Below are 22,810 nucleotides of genomic sequence, written 5' to 3'. Positions count from 1 at the left end.
GGGATATATAGGTTCTAACCATTATGAATTCATTCTTTCAAATTGAGGTGGTCTTTCTTTTATTGTGTTATATCTTATGTGTTGTATATTTTGTTGATTGTTTGTATATTGTACTTGTGGTTTATTCATTATTTGTTTAATTGTATGTATACTGTCATTGCATTCATGACATTTTACTACTTGTATGTATAGTATATTAAGAACGATTTCTGCATAATCGCAGCCGGGATTTTTATACTCGACCTTTTTTCTGAATAATCGACAATTTATTGGTACGTCAAGCGTCCAATGGTTGTCGTGAGTTCCAGCCTAAGTTGTTTGCTTGGGTTTTAGGTCTTTCAAAAGCCACTCTTAGTTAATTAGTGTAGAGCAAAACCAAATCCCAAATTTAGTGCATTTGAACTAAGTTGACCCAACACCCAAGGCGTGTTGGGCCTATTAGAAGCTCACCTTGTGTCTATTTGGCTCATTGGTCAATAAAAGACAATCATGCGTATATGTTTAAATTTGAAGGATGTGTACGTCATTTAACAAAACAATGTTCCTTGGGTTAGGAGGTTAAGAGTTTGTTCGAGTCAAAAGAACGATCAAATTACCATTGCATATGAAGACGTTGATATTTAGAGATGAAAAGAAATCAAACAAAAGGACCGTCCATGGAGGCATAGCTTAGGATTGTACCCCTGCGTAGGACTGATTATTTGTATCCCGTTTTTCCTATCATGTATCCCCATTCAATTTTATTCATAAAGTTTGTATAAATTCAGATTTTGGGACAATGTTGCCAAATGGCGTAATACATCCTTCAGATCGATAGGCCACCCTTGGCACAAAAGGGTCACATATTTGTACAGGACGCGTCATAACTATCTGTATGTTATGTGTTATAATTGAGTTTGTCTTCAATCAAAAAAGTGCTTATGTGTTTAATGATTAATTCTTTGTGTGATATTTTGCATTATCCATTATGAACACGAACTAACACTTTTACCTTTTGAGTTTTTCTTCTTTTTAAGCAAGAGGTTAATTTATGTCAGAATCTGAAAGTCATTGTTCGTCCGAAGTTGCAAGGGACAAGAGAACTCACGAAATTCGAGTCTTTATATTTCACAAGGTTAATATATCAAGTCAAAAACATAAATCAGGGGAGTATTTGACTTTAAGGTCGCACTCATTTTTATTTATTTATTATTTTGCATACAGGTCCTGCTCTCACACATTTCTCATTTTTTTTCAGGAAAACCGTCTCCAACAACAGTCAGGGATGGTCATAACAATTTGTGGTTCTCGTAGATAATTGTGAGAAGACACAGTGCTAAGCGACATTAAAAAAAAGGAATATACAACAACAAAGTGGTTACTGTAAAAAAAAATGAGAGGCCACACTCATCAGGTAGTACAAAGGTCGACAATTAAGAGGATACAAGGAATCGCTCCGAGTTTGTCTAAATTTTAAAATTGTTTCATGTCATATCTGGACGAACTACGCGAACCTGATTCTTATCTTGATGAGATACATAGGCAGCCCTTCTTGGGTTCGGTATTCATTCTTTTAAGTTCAAAAAATATATAATAGTTTGTGCATATTTTCAAAGGCATATCTGCTTAAACTACGCACACATGGGATACGTAGATAGCGCTTTTCGGGTTCGGTATTCATTCTTTTAAGTTAAAAAAATTAGTTTGTGCATATTTTCAAAGACATATCTACACGAACTACGCGTACCTGATTCTCATCTTGGTGAGATACGTAAGCAACCTTTCTTGGGTTCGGTATACATTCTTTCAAGTTCCAAAAAAAGAAAATAAAAAAAATTGTGCATATATTCAAAGATATATTTGTATGAACTATGCACACCTGATTCTCATCTCGATGAGATACGTAGGCAGCCCTTCTCGGGTTCAGTATTCATTCTTTAAAAAAGAAAAACATTGTGTACATATTATAAGAGTCATGTCTTCAGCTCAAATGGGACCAATGCAGTTAGGAACATGTAAAATTATGTGATATGATGGAGAGGGCTGACTTTGTGGTAAACTATAGACTCTGTTGGTACCTCTCATTTGTACTTTTGTGAAGCTTGAAATTCTCTTGAAGGCATTCAAGATAAGAATAAAATCAACCTCATGGTTTCATGTGCATTATGTGGGTGAGCTTTTAGATCAAAATTCAATTGCATCGCACTGTTGATCTAGAACTTGGCTTGAATGTCTATCGAGGCGAAATCCTGAGTTATGTTTGGTTTCGGAAAGGATTGTAGGCATTTTTTGACCCGATTGTGCCTTTCAAAACCTACCAAATGACATTAATCCTTAGTTTTCCCACTTTGAGCCTGAAACCTTTTCTTTGAACAACCACATCTTACCCATTACCTTTTGAGTGCTTACATGTACTATCCCTCTCTTGGCCCAACCTTCTTGAGTGCACCAAGATTGTGCAAATTATAATAGAAGATCCATGTTTGAAGTTGCCAAAGGTAAAAGATACAAAGTTCCCCAAGGTCAAGGAAGCAAACAAACGACTTCTAGAAAAAAAAGGAAAGGTGGAAGGAAATAAAGAAAGACAAAAACACTCCTACCAGGTCAATGAAAGACGAGAAGGAAAAAACTCCAACAAAAGAGGAGAAAAATTCAAAACAAAGGGGTGAAAAGGAAAAAAGCTCCAACAAATAAGAATTCAAAAAAAGTAAAAAAAGGGGGGGGGGGATAAAGGGGATCTGACACCAAAGGTGTATCAATCATTAAAAGCACAAATTCAGTGTGATGCTCAAGAAGGAATCAAGTAATTCTTATTCCAAATATATATCCTATCCGTCCTTAAGCCTACATTACAAGCCAATGACAAGTCCTACATGATCTCATTCCAAATGTTCTCACATTAGTGGAGATTTACATAAGGGCCAAGCATATGGTATCACAGTTGCATGTGTTGAACATTCTTGCGAGTGTGAGTGCACTTTGAAAAATGTCCTCAAATCAAACGATTCAAATATGTGTGAAATAGGACTTTTATTTTTGTGAGGGCACTTGAAACAGGGGGATTGGTACAATTCAAAACCTTTGTTTGAAACAAGATGAACAAATCTTTTTAATCTTCAAGTATGTTTGAGGTACCACTTGAAGCTGTAGAAATTACCTTGAATTCAATCTCAGATAGAAAAAGAAAAAAAAGAAGGGAAATTTACATGCGATCCTAACTCATGGTACCAATTGTAGTCAAGATTTGACTGTCTCTTTATGTTATTTATATTTCAAAAAAAGGGGGGCAAGCACCCCTTCTTTAATACTTTCCAAAACTTTTTTTTTTAATTCTTTCCATTAAAAAAAAAGATTTTGTCATTCCTTTTTGGGTTGTTCATTGTAAAAAGTGTCATTAGGTTAATCCTGTCAGTGTGAGACGCCTATTTTACTTCGTTGGGTTGTCCGTCCCAAAAATGTGATATATCTTGTCTTTAGGCTTCGAATATCGCAGGGAATATTATTTTCCAATTTCATCATGTTCATATTGTGCATTTTTTACTAATGATTTCGTCTCAGATGTTTTGCAGTATTCATCATCTACAAGATTGGAACTACATTTGACCTGATTCCTGGCTTAATAGGATATGTAGGCGCCATGACGGCTCGGTCATATACCCAGTGTGATTTTCTTTTCTCTTTGTAATAAAAACTGGGACAGAATTTTTGAGAATATCTCAAAAATTCACAATAAAGGTGCTTTCCCCAACAAGTCAAGATTGTAGAGCATTGTGAGATTTGTCAAGAGATCTATCTGGGATAGAATATTTGAGGAAGACCTCAAAAATTCCAACAAGTACTGACAGAAGTTCGATAATCAACTTCAAATGATCTCTGGTATCGGTTGAAGTTCAAAGTCGACATCAGAGTCTCCAACATTGCCATAATTGAGCAAAAGATGCTTAGGATGCGAGCCACCGGCGCCTCGTACAAATTCCCAATAAGACACGAGTTACAATAAACACAAAGTGTTCAAGGGTAAAATGATGGTTGCTCACTTGTGTCAAAGTGATCAGGCACTTTGTACACATTCTTTTTTGAATCCCACCTTAAAGTTTCTTGATCATGTTGCTATCTAAAACAAGATTGTGTCTACTAACCGTTCCTTTTTTAATACAGGGACAGATGAAAGCATCAAGATGATGACATTTTCAAGATACACGAGCCATCCACCTCGTTACAGTGGACAATCATCGGGTCATCCACCTCATTACAGTGGAAAATCATCGAGCCATCTACCTCGTTACAGTGGAGAATCATTGAGCCATCCACCTCGTTACAGTGGAAAATTATTGTCCATCATTTGCATTTTTCATTTGCCAAGAGGGCCATTGCATTTTCATTCGCCGAGAAAGCCATTGCATTTAAGTCACATCTATTCGGAGGTGAAGGATGTGCACCATATCTATTCCACGTTCAAGTCGGAGGAAACTTACATTGAAAGATATTTGCATTTAAGTCGCATCTATTCGGAGGTGAAGGATGCGCACCATATCTATTCAACGTTCAAGTCGAAGGAAACTTGCGTTGAAAGATATTTGCATTTAAGTCGCATCTATTCGGAGGTGAAGGATGCGCACCATATCTATTCAACGTTCAAGTCGAAGGAAATGTGCACCATATCTTTTAAACATTCAAGTCGAAGGAAACTTGCATTGAAATATATTTGCATTTAAGTCGCATCTTTTAGGAGGTGAAAGATGCGCACCCTATCTATTCAACGTTCAAGTCGAAGGAAACTTGCGTTGAAAGATATTTGCATTTAATTTCCATCTATTCAGAGGTGAAGGATGCGCACTATATCTTTTCAACGTTCAAGTCGAAGGGAACTTGTGTTGAAAGATATTTGCATTTAAGTCGCATCTATTCGGAGGTGAAAGATGTGCACCCTATCTATTCCACATTCAAGTCGGAGGATACTTGCGTTGAAAGAATTTTCATTCATCCTACCGATGGACATACATTCAAAATCCTATCGATGGATCATCATTTTCATTCATCCTATCGATTGACATGCATTTAGATCCTACCGATGGATCATCATTTTCATTCGTCCTACCGATGGACAAACATTTAGATCCTACCGATGGATCATTTTCATTCGTCCTATTGATGGATATACATTCAAAATCCTACCGATGGATCATCTTTTTTCATTCGTCATACCGATGGACATACATTCAAAATCCTACCGATAGATCATTATCTTCATTCGTCCTAACCGATGGACATGCATTTTTATCCTACCAATGGATCATCTTCATTTGTCGTATCGTAAGAGATGCTACCTTTTTTCATGTAATTTTGTCTCTACTAATGAGTTTCATCTTGTTTTTTGAGAACATCCAAGAGGATGCATTCTCAGTTGAGCTACAGGTGCAAACTACTTCAACAAGGACCCAACACAACGTGGAATCTTTTGGAGACAAGTCCGGGATTGACTTCCACCACATCCCAACCACACTTTTATATAAAGGTCATGTGTTTGGCCAAAATCGGGTTTGTCAATTTTCGTTTTCCATGATTTCTTTCATCAATCATATCCAACGAAAGGGACAGCTATTGACACCCAATTTTTGGCCTTAACATTTTCAAAATTCGTAACTTTTAAGTTTTATTTATTTAATAGTTCAAAATATTTTTTTTATAATTTTAAATAAGTTTATCGATCACTATCCTTATTTATCAAAAAATAGGATTTTTTTTATTAGTTAATTTTAAAATTGCATTTTTACATGTCATTAGTTACATTTATTATATTTTTAAATATTTATTTTATTAGTTATATTTGTTAATATTCATTTTTATATTTTGCAAAGTTTAGAAATTCATTCAAATATAGATAAGTTTTTGTATACGACTATTTTATTAATTAGTGGTTCCAGCCCATTTTTTTAGATAATGGTATCGTACTATAGGTAGTTTTCAATTTTTCTACATAAACAATAGCTTAATCATTAAGGCAAGAGGGTGGATAAGATTTGAGGGGGTAATTTTTCAGATTTTTTTAGTGTTGAAGGAATCCTTTTAAGTGTCCATATTTTTTCGGCGAAATATCTGCCGGAATTCGGCAGTCCACCATCCTAAAACCCCCTTTTTGTTTTCTCCTTTTTCTGGCGAACGACCGCCAAACCCACCACCTCCACCGCTCCTTTGTTTCGCAACACCAAATATCAAACCCAAAATCCCATTCCCGTTTTCCCCAAACTCGCCTGAAACCACTAGAAACAACCCAGAGATGACAACAACCAAAGACACCACCGTGAAACACGAAACTTCGGAAAAAACAACTCCAAACAAGACCCAAAACGAACCAGTCCTATCCCCCTTCCCCTTTCATGTTTTCTTCTTCATTTAATAGGTATTTTGGATCAAAATTGTTGCTCTGGTAGGAGCACAAACAACGAAGCAGACCGGAAACAACCACCGGAGCTCTGTCCAAACGAGTACACCGGCAACTAGCACTGTCACCCCCGAGAGCTTCTAGATCTGATTGGATTCACGATTTTTCCAGCGATTGGCTTGATATTTGGTAAATAGTATCTTTTTCGACCATTTATGTTGATATTTTAGAGTGTATTGTTTTCATTTTGGATGTGCATTCACTAATTTTATACTATTTTGCTTGAGATATGAGCTCCATTAAAATCAACTAATATAGTTTTCTCTTCATTGTTGCCGGTGAGATTTTGATTTATTCGTGTCTATTTTATTTATTTTTATTTTTTCCATCTATTATATAATTGTTATCTTGATTTGTTTTTGTTTAATATTGATGTGTATCATTTTATGACTTTGTTCAAATTTGGTTGCTGAATCACTCGATTATTTATTATTTTGTTATTGAGGTTTGTTTTTAGTTTTGTTATTATTATTATTTTATTATTATAATATTAGTCATGTTATTATTGTTACCGTTGATGTTGTTATTTTAATATATTATTATTATGTTTACTCATCTTTTTTTATTTATTTTGGTTGATCGAATTAATACTTGTTTTAGTTTAATGTGGCCTATTTTTTCATGACTTTATATTTGGGGTTTTTAGTTTTATTTCAGAAAATTATTACTGTTCAATTTTTTATTAGCTTGTTATTTTATAATTATTTCCTTTCAATCTTCGTCATTAGTTTTATTTAAATTGTTACAATAGTTGGCCAATGAGAAAAAAATTCGTCGATTTTGGAGGCCTTCCCATTTTAAAAGACGGAAATTTAGTTTATGTTTATAATTTTTATATGTTAAAATTGGCCGATGAAGAAATTATCGTCGATTTTCAAGGCCACCCATGTTAATAAAACGGATTTTTATTTTGAAGTTATTATTTGATTTATCCATATTTATATGTTACTAACACTTTACTAAGTGTCTTTACAGGTACACAGAGTTGCTTCCCATTGAAGCTATTCGAACTCATAATTTTTATTTATTATTGTTTTATTTTATTATTTGTGTATATTACTTGTTTATTATACTTGTATATAGTTTTATCTCCTCCTCAATTTGAAAAAAATGAATTCAATCGGGACCCACATTTGTGGATTTTGAAGATTGCCTAACACCTTCCCTTCGGATTAACTTGAACCCCTCACCTAGAATCTAATGGTTTCGTAGATCATTTAATTGGTTTCCTAGTTTTTTCCTAAAATTAGGTCGCGACTCCTTTAAAATTCGTTTATTCTTAAAATTCTTTTAAAATTGATTTAATTGATTATATGTTGACTCACCGCGACGTTTCACCCTATTTGAATGAAGTAGGGATGTAAACAGAAAATGGGTACGTTGGGTCATTCGGCGAGATGAGTCGAGCTCGCCAAATCACTCGGTGGTTCGTTTATTTTCTTCATCTCGCGTTTAATTTTGTGTCAAGTTTGTGGTTTGAGACTGTAACTTTTGGCGAGACGCCTGAGTTCGCCGAAGGCATCTGGAGACTCGCCGAAAGTATTCTTTATCGCTCTTTATTTGCACCCCTGAGACCCTTATGCACTGTAACTTTCGGCGGACAAACCCTTGCTCGCCGAAAGTAGTCGACGATTTGTCGAAGGTACTCTCCTATCACCAATTTGCCTTAATTGTTGAGCCAATCCCTTCGGCGAGCTCGACTTAGCTCGCCAAAGAGGTTCGGCGAGTCTGTCTGCAATAACTTTTCTGTGCTCGCATTTGAGTTTCTTCTCGATCTTTTGCAGATATGGTACGCACCAATCTTACTGAGCCATCTAAGAAAAAGGCAAAGGGCATTACGATAAATGAATGAGGATCACGTCATTCACTGAAAAGAAAGCAAGATCTCCCACCAGTAGATAAAGGCAAACGAAAAAGCATATTGCTAAGAATGGGGAAGCTATTGAGCCAGATTTTTCTGAACCGGAAGATGAGGAGCTCTTAATTCACCGCAGTAGCAGACACCATGCTAGATCTCAGCCTACCCCCACCAGAGCCTCCTCAACTGCTATCCCACCTACTATTAAATCAGTGCCAGCTCAGGCACCTTCAGTCACCTATATACTCCCTATAGTTCCTCCACCGAGACTGTTAAACAGATTGAAAGGTGATGGTTTACGGACCATCATAGATGAGAAATTACTATCCTTGCCTAGAAGGCAAGCATCCTGATGTGCTTGACACGCTTCGATACCATGGGTTTGAACAGTTTACAAGACCCCGAAGCCCTTATATTCCGTCTTGGGTTAGGGAATTCAACACAGCCTATGGGGAGTTAGTGCCTAAAAACAAGAAGAAGGCAAGTGAGTTTCGACCAATGAAATCAGTCATGGTCAGAGGCAAGGAGGTGGAGTGCCACAACGAGCATATTATTGTTGTATTAGGTAGACTGCTGCACTCTGCACTCCTTTACGAGGGGTTGCCGATTGTTCAGTCCCTGGATGATTTAATGGGTTGGTTGGCTTCGATGATTTCTGACACCACCCCGAGGTGGATAGATGCAGGAGCTCCCATTAATAAGAGGGACATGAACATCGCCTCTCGGTTCTAGTTTGGCTTCATCAACAACACTATTTTGTGCCATCCTAAGGTGGCTTGCCTCGGTTCTATCATGGCCAGGAGGCGGATAGACCTAGGACTGCTGACTTTGCAGGAGATGGCCATGAGAGCCAAACAGAGACTTACCTCTTTGCCATTCTCAATTTTGATCACTGAGTTATGCCGGCGTGCCGGAGTACCCCAGGATCCTGTGAATGATACAGAGGGCATCCCTTCATCCTCTACGGATATTCGGCGTATTGAGGCCGAGTTCACATGAGAGGAGATTGACAGGAGGAGAGCAGCTCTAGCAGATACTTCTCCAGAGGTCAATGTGGACTCATGAGGCACCTTCGCCTACTCCGACCTCTGAGCCCTCAGGTATACCCACTCTTTTTTGCTCTTCCTCACAGGCTCCAGGTGCTTCCTCATCCTCCCAGCCTGCCAGGATTACTCAGGCCATGATCATGAAGATGGGGCAGTTGGCCTATTCAGTTGATGTGAGAGCTACCTGATTGGAGAGATCCATCCCAGGGATCATTGACAGTGCCATACTAGCAGCACTTACCCCCTTTCAGACTTATGTTGATTCCTTGAAAGTGAGAGTCATTGCTTGTGAGAGCAGACAAGGAGAGGCCTCCGAGGTGACGGCTTTAAAAGCCAAGATTGCGAGTTTGAGGAAGGAGGTAGACCATCTTAAGTCTACTGACTTCACTCCACTAATAGAGACTGTTGAGGACATGGATGCTCTTGAGACCTCCGAGATTCCTCCGGCTACCACCGGAGATGTGTAGGGGGATAGCACAGCACATGCAGAGACCGACGAGGAGTTGATATCAGTACATGCTTAGGAGAGCAGAGATGAGGGCATATTCAGAGACTTGCCAGATCTTATAGAGACGGTTGTGCAGCTGGTGATCCATACATTGCCGACTGAGACGTCCACAACAGCTCCTAGTGGATCTTGCATTGCTATTCCGTATGAGGCTACTCCGGGCACTGATGCCTAACTACAGACTGCTACACCAGCCACTGAGACCCCGATAGAGAGAGAGACTGCATAGATAGGACCTTTTTTTACCTCCCTCTCTGTCTTATTATATTTTTACTTTTGGATACTTTTATTTGCATTTGAGGATAAATACTTTTTTAATTGTGGTGGGGTGAGGCCCACACCTTTTGTGTTGATAGTTGTGTTTTGTGTATATATTTGGGTTGTTCTGCTTTAAAATTGTGTTTTATATGTTTCTGTGGATGATTGAGCGTATGGCTCATTTTATTTATTTTATTGCAAAATGATTTCAACCCGTCAAATTTTTTTTGCCACCTCTTGTGTGATGAATGTGGCTTTTCTTTTGCAAAATTTAAGTCTCAGTCCTGATCAATACTGATGACTTAAATAGTGCTCTAAATCGAACGAACATGAATGTGCGGCTATGATGAGGCCAAATGAAGTTGCATAGACAATATGTGAACTCTTTGCATCTTGTTTTGACTAGCCTAGTATCTAATCGAGTCTCTTGTAATGACCGTTGCACACTAGCGAAAGTGTGGAGTTTTGTTTGACTATAGTGTCGGTGCTTAGTGTGATCAGCTTACTTTGAAACATGCATGCTAGATCTTAGAATTTTCCCCGTTGGTCTGATCGACTAAGTAAAACTTTCTCTTGACATGATCTTAGGCAACTTTGAAGAGTGTGATGGAATTTTACATATACCGCTTTTGTGGCCTACCTTGTGAGTGTGTGAACCTCTCTTGAACACCCCTTGAACCTTAACCCTCTTTGGAAGAAACTTGATGAAAATTAGACCTTTCTTAATCCATTACCGTTAATCCTCTTGATTTGTGGTTTAATAAATAGCCAACTTAGGCCAAAAGCCTAAGTTGGAGGTGTGGTGAGAAGAAAAGGGAAAATCAAGAAGTGCAAGGGAAGTCTCTATTAACCCATGGTGTTGAGAAAAATGGAACCACTCCACATAAAAAAAAAAGAGAAAAAGAAAAGAAAAGAATGAAAAAGAAAGTTGCGGAATAAAGTGCAAAAGAAAGGGGGTTTTCAACACGCTATGGGAAAGTGGATAATAGGATGACTTATGAGCACTAAACAAAATGATGAAGGAAAAAGGAAGGAAGTGTCGTGAGCACCACAATTCATGAGGATGAAAGCCACTAAGCCTAAATGACCATACCTCTGCACTCATCCCCATTACAAGCCTTGAAAAGACCTTTTTGATCTTGAGAAAGCTGAAACAAATGTCAATTGGAAAATACAGGCAAACTTATGGGTGAAAGCATGCATTGTTTTCATTTTTGTGAGTGTGAGCGTTGCATCTAATTCCTGAACTTTAGATGATTAAGTCATTATGAGCGATTATGCAATCATTCTTTCTGTGAGGGCATTCAAACACTTTAGTTGAGCTTGAACTTGCATTTGAGGCAAGTATTGTGAGCATGAGATTCTTTGATATTGGTGAGTCACTACTTGAATCTTTGAGTGCACAATTGATCTTTGCATAAGTAAATTGAGTCATGTTGTGTGCATTCATGATCGAGTCTTGTGTAGCACTGTTCAAGACACCCTTTTTGAATGACTGAACCTAAGTTTGCTTGAGGACAAGTAAAAGTTTAAGTTAGGAGTGTTGATGAGTCCACGGTTTGGACTCATTTAGGGCTATATTTTGATGAAATTAGTGTCCTTAAATGCATGTTTTATCTTGATATCTAATGAAAACCTTTAAGTTTCAGGTATTTGAAAGTTGAGGGAAAGCATGGACACTATCGAGCAAAAAGGAGCAAAAGAAGCTAAATGAACGAAGTAATGAAGATCTGCGAATCACCGAACCCATTCGGCAAATCGCCAATAGATCGCATATTCGCCTTTTGTTCCAGTGTGATGAGCCCTGAAGGAAAGGAGCAAATCGGCAGTGAAAAAGAGCAATCGGCGTATCGCCGAGCGACTCCGTGAAGCAGTGCTGCATCGCCCAATTATCCAGGACACAAAGATGTTGAAGGCAACTGATGAAATGCGACGAAGTAGACCAAAGGGCGGATCGCCGAATGCATCGGCGATTCCCACTAATGTCGCCGAAAGATCTTTCGGAGCACATGTTCTGAAAACTATAAATACTACTTCAGTTTTTATTCTTAGCAGCAAATTTTACCGTATTTTATCTAGTTTTTAGATTATTAAGTTTTAGATAGAGTTTTTGGAGATATTCTCTTTAAGTTTTGGAGAGGGTTTTGAAGAACTAGGAGCTTTCAAAGGGTTTTAAATTCAAGGAATTTGACTTGGGTCTCTTGGATTCTCCACTCTTGGCGTGTCTTAAGACTTAATCTTGCATACCCATTGATGGAAATTGATATTGGTATACGTCTTTATCTCTTTTACAAGCGTAGCCAAAACCCCAATTCTTGGGGTGTGATTTTGTGAATATGGGTTAGATTAGTTGTTGGGTCTTGCTTGTTGATAGTCTATTCATAGTTTAAATGTGATTTTGTTTTGTGGTTGTGGATGAATTTAATGAATTTGTAGTTGCAAATACAAGTTGATTTATGTATTTTCGGCTTGCTCGAGAGAGAGGTCGTAAAACTAAGACCACTAAATTGTTGGCCAGTGTAAGTGGGTCGACATGAGCTTCAGCTCGAGAGAGTGAACCCTCGTCCCATGTCCACACACTCAACTCGAGATAGTGAGTGGGTTAAGGCGTAGGCTGTTCTTCATGCGGCAAATGGGTGTCCGATAGGAACGCATCTGAAACGAGGTAAGTTGCTCGAGAGAGCGCTTATCCCCCTTAATGTCTAGCCTAGTCACAAATACTCAATGAATTTGCTATCAAAAGCATGTACCCAATGATTTAGTCTATCCCGTATTCCTATCACATCCCAAGAATCCCGTCTCCATACTTGTATTTTCCTTATTTTCACTGTTTTAGTTGTTTCTTGCTTACAAACCCCCATTTGATACTTGACGCTTGCGTCACCCTTTTGAATTTGTTATGTTTTCATTCGCCAAAGTTTTTAGCTACGATTAGCTTGAGAACTTTTGCCCTTAACCACTAATTCTCACGCCCACTCCCTTGGGACTCGACCCCAACCCTTGGTTGGGTTACTAAACTATTGTATGATCATAGACACTTGCATTGGAAGTTGTATCTTGATTACGCAAACATCAGTAACCCGCACATCGGTAGAATGGGCAAGGTGCCCCATCGTGAGGAGCATGGCCTGGGTGATCCTGGTAGGTTGGGGAGCAAAAGAAAAACCAGGAACTTGAGAAGAAGTGGAAGCGGGTGTACCTGAAGGCCCGGAGTAGGCAAAGATGCCTCTGCAGGTATCGAATCAACATCAACCTCCGGGGATGTATCCACCGAAGCCGCTCTCCTCCTATCAGCCTCTTCCCGAGTATACTCGAACTCTATGCTCCGGATATCTGTGGAAGATGTGGGGATGACTTATATGTCCCTTTTCTCATCACGAGGGACTCAAGCACGCCGGCGCTCTGTAATCAGGATGGGGAAGGAAAGGGACGTCTGGAGCTGCTTGACCCTCATGGCCATCTCCTACTCAATGATAAGTCCCAAGTCAATGCTCCTTCGAGCTATGATTGACCTAAGACAGGTCGCCTTTGGATGGCGGAGGATGGACTCATTCTGTGAAGGCATAATGGAGCTCCAAATGAATCCAAACAAGTACCACACAGCTACATTCAACTCCTTCTTCTCAATCGGAGCTCCTGCCTCAATCCCCCTCGGGGTGGTGTTAGAAATGAGGGAGGAAGCCATCCCTTGAGATCATCTAAAGGTGTCGCAGTGGTAGCCAAATTTGGGTAGTAAAAACCTGACCCTCTATCAAATACAACGTTGAAATAATCGCGACTGCATCTCACTATTGTTCCCCGAACCATGATGGACTCTACCGGTCTGAAGGCACTGGCTTTCTTCTTGCCCTTAGGTACCAGGTCATCGTACGCTGTATAAAATTCCTAGACCCATATAAGAATATAAGGGCCTTGGGGTTGGTGAACTGCTCAAACCTGTGGAACTGGAGAGTATCCCACACATTAAGATGCATGTACACTAGTCCATTTGTAGCTAGCCTCTTCTCCTCGAGAATCGTCCTCAATCCCTCGTCCTTTAATATGTTAAGTAGTCGGGGAGGGGGACCCTGAACTGGTGGCGCTGGAACCACCGTCTGTGCCAGAGCTGGCATTGTATCAGCAGCAGGATGGGTGACCTCTGGGATCTTAGATGGACCTTGACGAACTCTGGAGCGAATCTCAGCTCACTGGGATTGCAGAGGTTGGTCATCCTCAGGCTTAGAGAATGCAGCCTGGGAATCGAAGGGCTTCCCGTCACTGCCGAAGTTGTGCTCCGGTATCTCAGTTGTGGGCACTTTGCCCTTTCCATTGCCTCTTTTTGGAGGTTGCTTGTTTGCCTTTTTTAGAGGGAGTAGTTGCTCCCTCATTTATAACAATTCCCCGTGCCCTCTTGCGGGACGGCATACCATTGTTGTCCAGGTTGGTTCTAGCCATATCTGCAAAAATACACCAAAATGAGTTAGAACAATTCAAGAAAAATGCAGAGATTATGTTGTAGAAAGACTCGCCGAACCGATCGGCGAGTCGCGGAATCACTTTGGCGAGCCATATTAGGCTCGCCGAAAGGATTGACTCAAAATTTTCCCAGAAAAATAATAGGTCAGCGATGTTCCGGGCCCTTCGGCAAATCGCAGACTTCATTCAGCGATCACAGACTAGCCTGTCGAAAGTTACAGTATGTTTTAGGAGTTAGGGGTGCAGAAAGGGCGATCAAAGGAGACTTTCGGCTAGTCACCGAGTGAACTCGGCGAGCTCAGGATTCTCGCTGAAAGTTATAGAACCAAACTCAACAATTCGTGAAATTAAAGGCGATCTAGGGGGATTTCGGCGAACCGCCGAGTGGTTCGGCAAGCTCGACCCAGCTCGCCAAACTGCTCAACATGCCTATTTTCAACCCCAACTCCCAAAATCAAACCCGCAACCCCAGAAAATAAAATCAAACCACATACTAACTCAGTTATTCTTAGACCCATATCACCCATGCCACCGGGTACTCAGACTTTCCCGGTTTGTCCAAAATTGGCCATTTGACGACTTTCGCCCTTCAGAATGATGTCAAACGCTCCATCATTGTCATTTAGCACAATTTGAGGTTACTCAAACTTCACCCGACTAGACTCAACAACAATTTCACACAACCCACAAGATTACGATCAATTTTAAAGCACGAAAATCAGGGAAACGACAATTTAGGTAATTTTGGCACAATATCAAAATTAAAATCGTCAAACTAGCACACATTTATGATTTCAGAGAGGCCCATCACACATCAACACAATCTATAAAAATGCATTTGAGTTTAACCACTAATTAAGAGTTCGACGTTCGGAAAAACCAACCTTTAATGCCGAAATATGAATTGAAATGCTAGGCGACAAAGAATTCCAACTCCAAACACAAGAATGACGAGCAAAAAGCAGTAAAATGCAAAAATATAGGAAATTTAAAGTGCGGGTGTGATTGTATGAAGTTAAAAATGAGGGAATGTGAAAGAGTTTGAAATTTTAAACCTTTGGCATTTTAAAAACCGTCCAGTTCGCCCCCTTTCGGCGATGTTATTTTTCCTCGCCGACCCACTAGGCGACACACCGAGTGGTTACTTATCCCGCTTAGTTTTATAGGACCTCTAGTTAATATGGGGGTCTAAACGGCGAACAAAGTCGGGCACGCCGACTTGTTCGGCGATTCGCCCATTTGTCCATGAGCCCGCCGAGTTTTATAAACTCCAACTTGATATTTACCTGAGCCCAATGGAGGTCCAAGTCGGGCTCGATGACCTCTTCGTTGAGTCACTGACTAGACATTTTTCTCACCAACCTGCACTTTTCCAACACATTCCACACTTCAACCTGCACAATCAACACCCATTATTCCAAAAACAAAATGTAAAGCAATAAAAACTTGGGTTGCCTCCCAAGAAGCGCTTTAGTTAACGTCGTGGAACAACGCAAGTCCTCACTCAAACTTCATTCTTGGGGTTTGCCATAGTATCACTAGGCAACCCTCTTGTTGTCTCGGGGTTTAAATGAGAAGAAATTTGACCCATTTGGGTCTCCAACTGCTTGATAGAGACGGAATAAGAGGTCACCGTCTGGTTAAGGGTCGATACATCTTCCTCAAAATTTTATCGGACCCTTCAACCTTGTTGAGAATACGAGAGAGCATATCCTCAGCCCGACCACCCTCAGAATCTTTGGGCTTTTGACGTTCGTGGGGAGGAACATACCTATCTTTCTCCCCTTCTTTTTCCTTCCAGGTGGGATTACGATCGCGCCACTCTCTATTGATAACAGCAAGGTTAAAGGAGATCACAAATAGAGAATTGAATATTAGAATGCGGAAGCACAAGAAAAGAAACAACAAAACTAACTAAAGATATGGGAGATTCGAAGGAAATATCCACGAATTTCCAAGAATTAGATGTTCTAAGGCCTTGAAAAGATCCAAGTAACAACGTATAGATTTATGGTAGAAATCTAACGCCTTTACTTGAGAAAACGAATCAAAACGATAGATTCGGATCTTGACCGCTTTATGAGTAACTAAAGACAATAATTAGTATGTAGAAACTAATTACCTTCTAAAGAATACCAAAAAGAAACCAAAGATATCACAAGAAGAAGTTACTTTATACCTTAAACTATGAAACTAGTAAAGGTTTAAAGATAAATTCTCAAAGAACAAGTCACAAAGGTTCAAAGAACTCTCTCAAATATTATTAATATCAATCTAAATTGTCTTTAATGAATGAAAAGGACTCCTATATATAGGAGAAGGGGAAAAAAACGTCCAAGGAACCCTAGAAAGACAACTACAAGGAATCCTACTCTAGAAAGGAAATAAAGTAACCTAACTAGGAACAAATTTAGTACTTCTAGGAAAGCATTAAATGGTACTTAGGAGACCATAAATAGACTAAGGAAAATATTAATAACCTATATATAAATAAATAACTAAGGTAAATCCCAACTAGGAAAAGAATCTTGACAATCTTGGAAAGTTTGACTAGTCTTCTCTCAAAACTTGGGCAGAAAGCAACTCTTGTTGTGGCTGATTCTTGGACTCTTCTTGACCTTATTTGCACGAAATTGGACCTTAAAATTCCTCATCTTGGGCTTGAATTTGGGCCACCAAATAATTGTAGCATTTGGATAATTCCTCTCCCTTGGGCTTGAGCTCTTCTTCCCCAATAAGACACATTTGGATCAGCGATTGAAGCCCATTGAGCTTATCATTGAACTCCTTGGTTTGAGATCTTGTTATGGGCCTCCTTGGAGTTTCTAAAGCTTCATCCTTGTCCTTCAATGGAGTAGAGCTTCCTTGGATGCTATCATCTATCCCGGTCTCTCCAACCCTTATCTCTGTTCCAACCTTGGTTACCACCCGGCCTTGGGTAGTTTGCACGATAACCTTCTCATTGGTTGGCTAGGAAGTTCACTTCTTCATTGTACAATGCTTCAAACTTGGCCTTATCAGGGTTTACAAAACCCACACCCACAACATTGACACTCTTAGCACCAACTCCCATGACATTTTTGGCCAAAATGTCAAGTTGGGTCATCATCTTTGCCATGTTTTGGTCCCTCTCTTGATCTTTATCAAGCTGCTCCTTTGTCAATTTAAAAGTGAGAGGGGAGACCTGATCTTCACGGGTGTACCATGCCCAGTTAATTTTGGTCATAACATCCAAGAGTTGGGCTGCTATAATGTAAGGTTGTTACATTAAACCTCATGGAGAAAGTTGATCAGCCACTTCCTTGTTCACCAAATCAAGGCTTCGATAAAAGTATTGCAGCAAAACGTTATCGGGCAATCCATGAGTTGGGCATTGCAGCACCAACTTCTTAAATCTAAGCCAAGTCTCATGAATCGGCTCACCCTCCAAATGCTTGAAACTTTGGATGTTGTCCCTAAGTGTCATCATCTTCGAAGGAGGGAAAAATCGCACTCGGAATGCAGTGACAAGCTCTTCCCACGAAGTGATAGAATCTCTTGGCAACTCAGCCAACCACTTACATGCTTCTCCCATTAGAGAAAATGGGAACAGGCTCAACCGGACCGACTCTTGGGATATGTTCTTAAAGGAGAACGGGCCGTAAACATCAACAAGGTTCCTTATATGCTCATGGGGATCCTCATGAGCCAACCCACCAAACAACCCTTTCAATTGCAAGAGCTGCAACATTGTGCTTGCAATGTGGAACACATCGTTCCGTTCAGCCAGAGGCAAGCGAATGGCACCAACTCCACCCACTAGATTTGGGTCATTGACATTCGGTTCATTGACATCATTGAGGTTTCTGATGTCATCTTGGTGGCCCACTTGGCTACCATTGCATCCGTTGACACTCATTTCCTCTGTTTTAACAAATAACAACATGAAAACTAAAACTAAAACTAAAAGTAAGTAAATTCAACTATGACTAAAAAGAATAAAATTCAACTTCAACAAAAGAATCTCAAACAACACCACTCCCCAGCAGCGGTACCATTTTGATTTAACATTTCAAGCACACCTCATCCAATTCTAGGTGTTCAACGATCGTAAATCAGTATAAAGCCCAACTAAATGAGTTGGGCTCGAATCCCACAAGGAGCGGTACGTGTTTAAGATTCAACTTGGAATTATGAACATGGTCAAATCAGTCATAGGAACAAACATTGTCGAATAAAGACATCATTCAAATCAAGGGGTGACACGAATGTCAAATGGGGGGTTTTGGTTTTGATTATCAACTACAAACAACGACAAACAATACGAAATAACAATAATGAGACGGGTTCTTGGGATGTGATCGATTATAGGCTAATATAGGCAAATGGGTAATTTCTTCAAAAAATACCCGATAAAGGAAAGTCAACAGCAGAGGAGAATTTATAGCTACCAAATATACTAAACTTCATGTGATATCCTTCAACATTTTGTTAAACATGAAACATATTATCTTCTTTAGTTCCTTGAATAAAAAAAATGATTTTGTCAATTAAAATATCACTCATTTTGATTCAACATTTTTTAGCTCAACATATAGCAGAGTAGTGGTAGTTAATTGGGGGGGAAATAGAAATGATAGACAATGGCTCATGCAAAGTACTATCACAAATATCAATTTCAATCACATAAGAGAAATGAAAGAAGCTTTAGTGGCAATAGAAATCAAAGAAAGAGAACTATGTACTCAAAAACCAAATAAAGAAAACACAAAAATGAGGAAGGAAGCATGGAGAAAATGAAATATTTCTTGTCAAAAGTTTGAAGGAACAGATCAAATGAAGTGCATAACCAAATAATAGCCACGGTTTAAGCAAGTTCCATGGAAAAGTGTATAATGAGTAATTGCAGCAAACATAAGAAAGAGAGAAAAGGTGAATGACAAATTAAAATGGACCAAGAATTTAGTTCAAGAGTTAGAAGACAGTAATGTGTAAAGCAAGACAGTAATTGGTCTAGAGGCATTACCTCCCCTGCATTTGGAGGAGTCCCGTATACGTTTTGCAAGGAGAGACAAGGGTGTCAAGTTACACTTTACCCCGATGCAGACATTTCAGACGATGATATCACAAATTATCTCAAGTCACAAGGACTTTTCGAACCTCAGAGATGTTGGGAAGACATTTTTGATGCAATCAACAATGCAAAGCATATGATTTATATAGCTGGATGGTCAGTGTATACGAAAATTACCTTGATAAAAAATCCAAAAAGGTCAAAGGTAAGCAGAGAACTTACTCTCGGGGAGCTCCTGAAAAAGAAAGCAAGTGAAAGAGTTAATGTTCTATTGCTAGTTTGGGATGATATAACTTCAGATGAGGTACTAATAAGAGATGGTCTAATGTCAACTCATGATCAAGAAATCGCGGATTATTTTAAGAACACAGATGTCCACGGTTGTTTATGTCTGTGTAATGCTGATAGTGGAAAGACAGTGATTCAGGGGTTTCAAGTTGGTATAATGTTTACTCATCATCAAATGACGATCGTTATAGACATTGAAATTCCAAGAGGGATGTCACATAAAAGGTTGATAGGTATGTTTTCTTGGTGGTATTGATCTTTGGGATGGTCGATATGATACTTGAGATCACTCATTATTCAGGACATTGGACACAATACATAAGCAAGATTTCTATCAGCCTAGCTTTCCAGGCTCTTCAATCGCGAAAGATGGTCCAAGAGAGCCTTGGCATGACATTCATTGTAGGCTAGAAGGGCCCGTTGCATGGGATGTCTTGTATAATTTTGAGCAAATGTGGAGGAAACATATTGGAAATAGATTTATCTACTCAATGAATGAGCTTGATAAGTTTATTATTCGTCCAACGGAAGTTACAACATCAAGGGATAGAGAAACTTGGAATGTTCAAATATTTCGGTCTATTGATGGTGGTGTTGTTACTGACTTCCCTGTAAACCCCGAAGAAGCTTATGAGGTAGGCCTTGTTACTGGAAAAAAACAACGTCATTGATCATAGTATCCACGATGCATACATTAGTGCCATTCGTCAGGCTAAGAATTTCATTTACATTGAAAACCAATACTTTATTGGAAGTTGCTATGGTTGGAAGCCTGCAAATGATATCAAGCTCGAGGACATCAGAGCTTTACATCTTATCCCAAAGGAGATCTCACTCAAGATTGTGGGCAAGATTCAAGCAGGGGAGAGATTTACGGTCTACATTGTTCTTCATATGTGGCCAGAAGGTATACCGAAAAGTGATTCTGTTCAGGCAATTCTAGATTGGCAAAAAAGGACAATGGAAATGATGTACACAGATATATTCAATGCCCTTGAGGACAAGGGAAATACTACTGTTGATCCTAGAGAGTACTTGACATTCTTCTGTCTTAGAAATCGTGAAGTCGAAAAGCCTAGAGAATACAAACCTCCTCAGAAACCAGTTCCTGATACTAATTATGCAAGAGGTCAAAAATTAAGGCTCATTATGATTTACGTTCATTCAAAAATGATGATCGGTGAGTAAACAATTTCAATTTTTTTTGTCTTACTTTCCTTTTTAATTCGTTTCACAAAGAATGTCTCTTCCTTTACTGATAACTCTTCAATTCTAACTTTCCACGACATGTTTAAGTTTGTACATTCTACACATCTTTAGCTTAAGACCACAAGATACAAAAGTCTTCTTTACTTTCTTAAACTCCGTGTCAAATCAGAAACCAAATAAACAAATAGAAACGAAGGGAGTACCAATTTTAGCTCTATTGATCATTTTAATCAAACTAATGTTTGCTTCTTTTGTTCTTTCTTAAACATAATGACGAATACATTATAATTGGATCTGTTAACATCAATCAAAGGTCAATGGATGGTGCAAGAGATTCTGAGATTGCTATGGGTAGCTACCAACCATATCATCTTACATCTAATCAACCACCTAGAGGAATGTGAAAGAGGTTGCTATTGATGATTATGAAAATACAAATCTATATAGTCTTTCAATGTCAGTTGTTGTGTCAATGCTATCTTATTTTGAAGTTCAAGTTATAACAAACCAAGAAGAAAATATAGTGGAAACACAGATAATGTGATAACAGAGAAACACCAATTAATGAGGAAAATTGAGCCTCAGTTTTAAGCTCATGAATTGGAAATGTTGGGTGATCTTGAAGGTTTCAAGGCTAAAATTCAAGACAAGGAAGACATCCCACCTGACCAACAGAGGTTATTTTTGCTGGGAAGCAACTTAAGAGAGAAAAGGTGAATGGCAAATCAAAATGGACCAAGAATTTAGTTCAAGAGTTAGAAGGCAGTAATGTAAAGCAAGACAGTAATTGGTCTAGAGGCATTACCTCCCCTGCATTTGGAGTTGTCCCGTATACGTTTTGCAAGGAGAGGCAGGGGTGTCTAGTTACACTTTACCCCATGTAGACATTTCAAACGATGATATCACAAATTATCTCAAGTCACAAAGACTTTTCGAACCTCAGAGATGTTGGGAAGACATTTTTGATGCAATCAACAATGCAAAGCATATGATTTATATAGCCGGATGGTCGGTGTATACGAAAATTACCTTGATAAGAAATCTAAAAAGGCCAAAGGTAGGCGAAGAACTTACTCTCGGCGAGCTCCTGAAAAAGAAAGCAAGTGAAGGAGTTAATGTTCTATTGCTAGTTTGGTATGATATAACTTCAGATGAGGTACTAAAAAGAGATGGACTAATGTCAACTCATGATCAAGAAACAATGGATTATTCTAATAACACAGTTGTACATAGACCATAGTTGGTCTTAGTTAAGCAAACAAATGACCTCATTGAACTTCACAAAGCATGTATGATAGCTATTGAATTAATTCTCAAGAACCCCATTGACAATATCAAGGTGTTGTCTTAAGCAAAAAACTGTAAACCTGATTGTATATGATTTTCATCAGTCAACATTGAATTACAACATGTCACTATTACACTCGAGAAGAATCTATATATCCTAAGTCCTTATTTGTGCCTTATGTAAATATGGTTCAATATAAGTAAATATTGTACCTTGTAGATCAAAATCTCAAAGAACATTTGTGAAAAAAGAAATACAGTAAGAAATTTTTTAGTTGACTCGGGCATATCATCAAACACTTTTGCTGAATCAATGTGCACATCGTCATAGTGATTAGAATAATTTATATCGATGTCACATAATCAAAGAACAAAGCTCGAATTGAAATGCTTACAGGTGAATAAATAAATAAAATCATAAGTCATG

General features: G+C 38.9%; 1 pseudogene; it reads left to right on the top strand.

The window, feature by feature from the left end:
* The first annotated feature begins 14,697 nt into the window (after positions 1 to 14,697).
* On the top strand, positions 14,698 to 21,500 carry LOC102587209 (phospholipase D alpha 1-like; annotated as a pseudogene).
* The last annotated feature ends 1,310 nt before the right edge of the window (positions 21,501 to 22,810 follow it).

Source organism: Solanum tuberosum, unplaced genomic scaffold (genome assembly GCF_000226075.1).
Source record: "Solanum tuberosum cultivar DM 1-3 516 R44 unplaced genomic scaffold, SolTub_3.0 scf00013, whole genome shotgun sequence".
Lineage (NCBI taxonomy): Eukaryota > Viridiplantae > Streptophyta > Magnoliopsida > Solanales > Solanaceae > Solanum > Solanum tuberosum.
The sequence above is the reverse complement of the archived record's forward strand: the minus strand, read 5'-3'. Positions and strand labels throughout refer to the sequence as shown.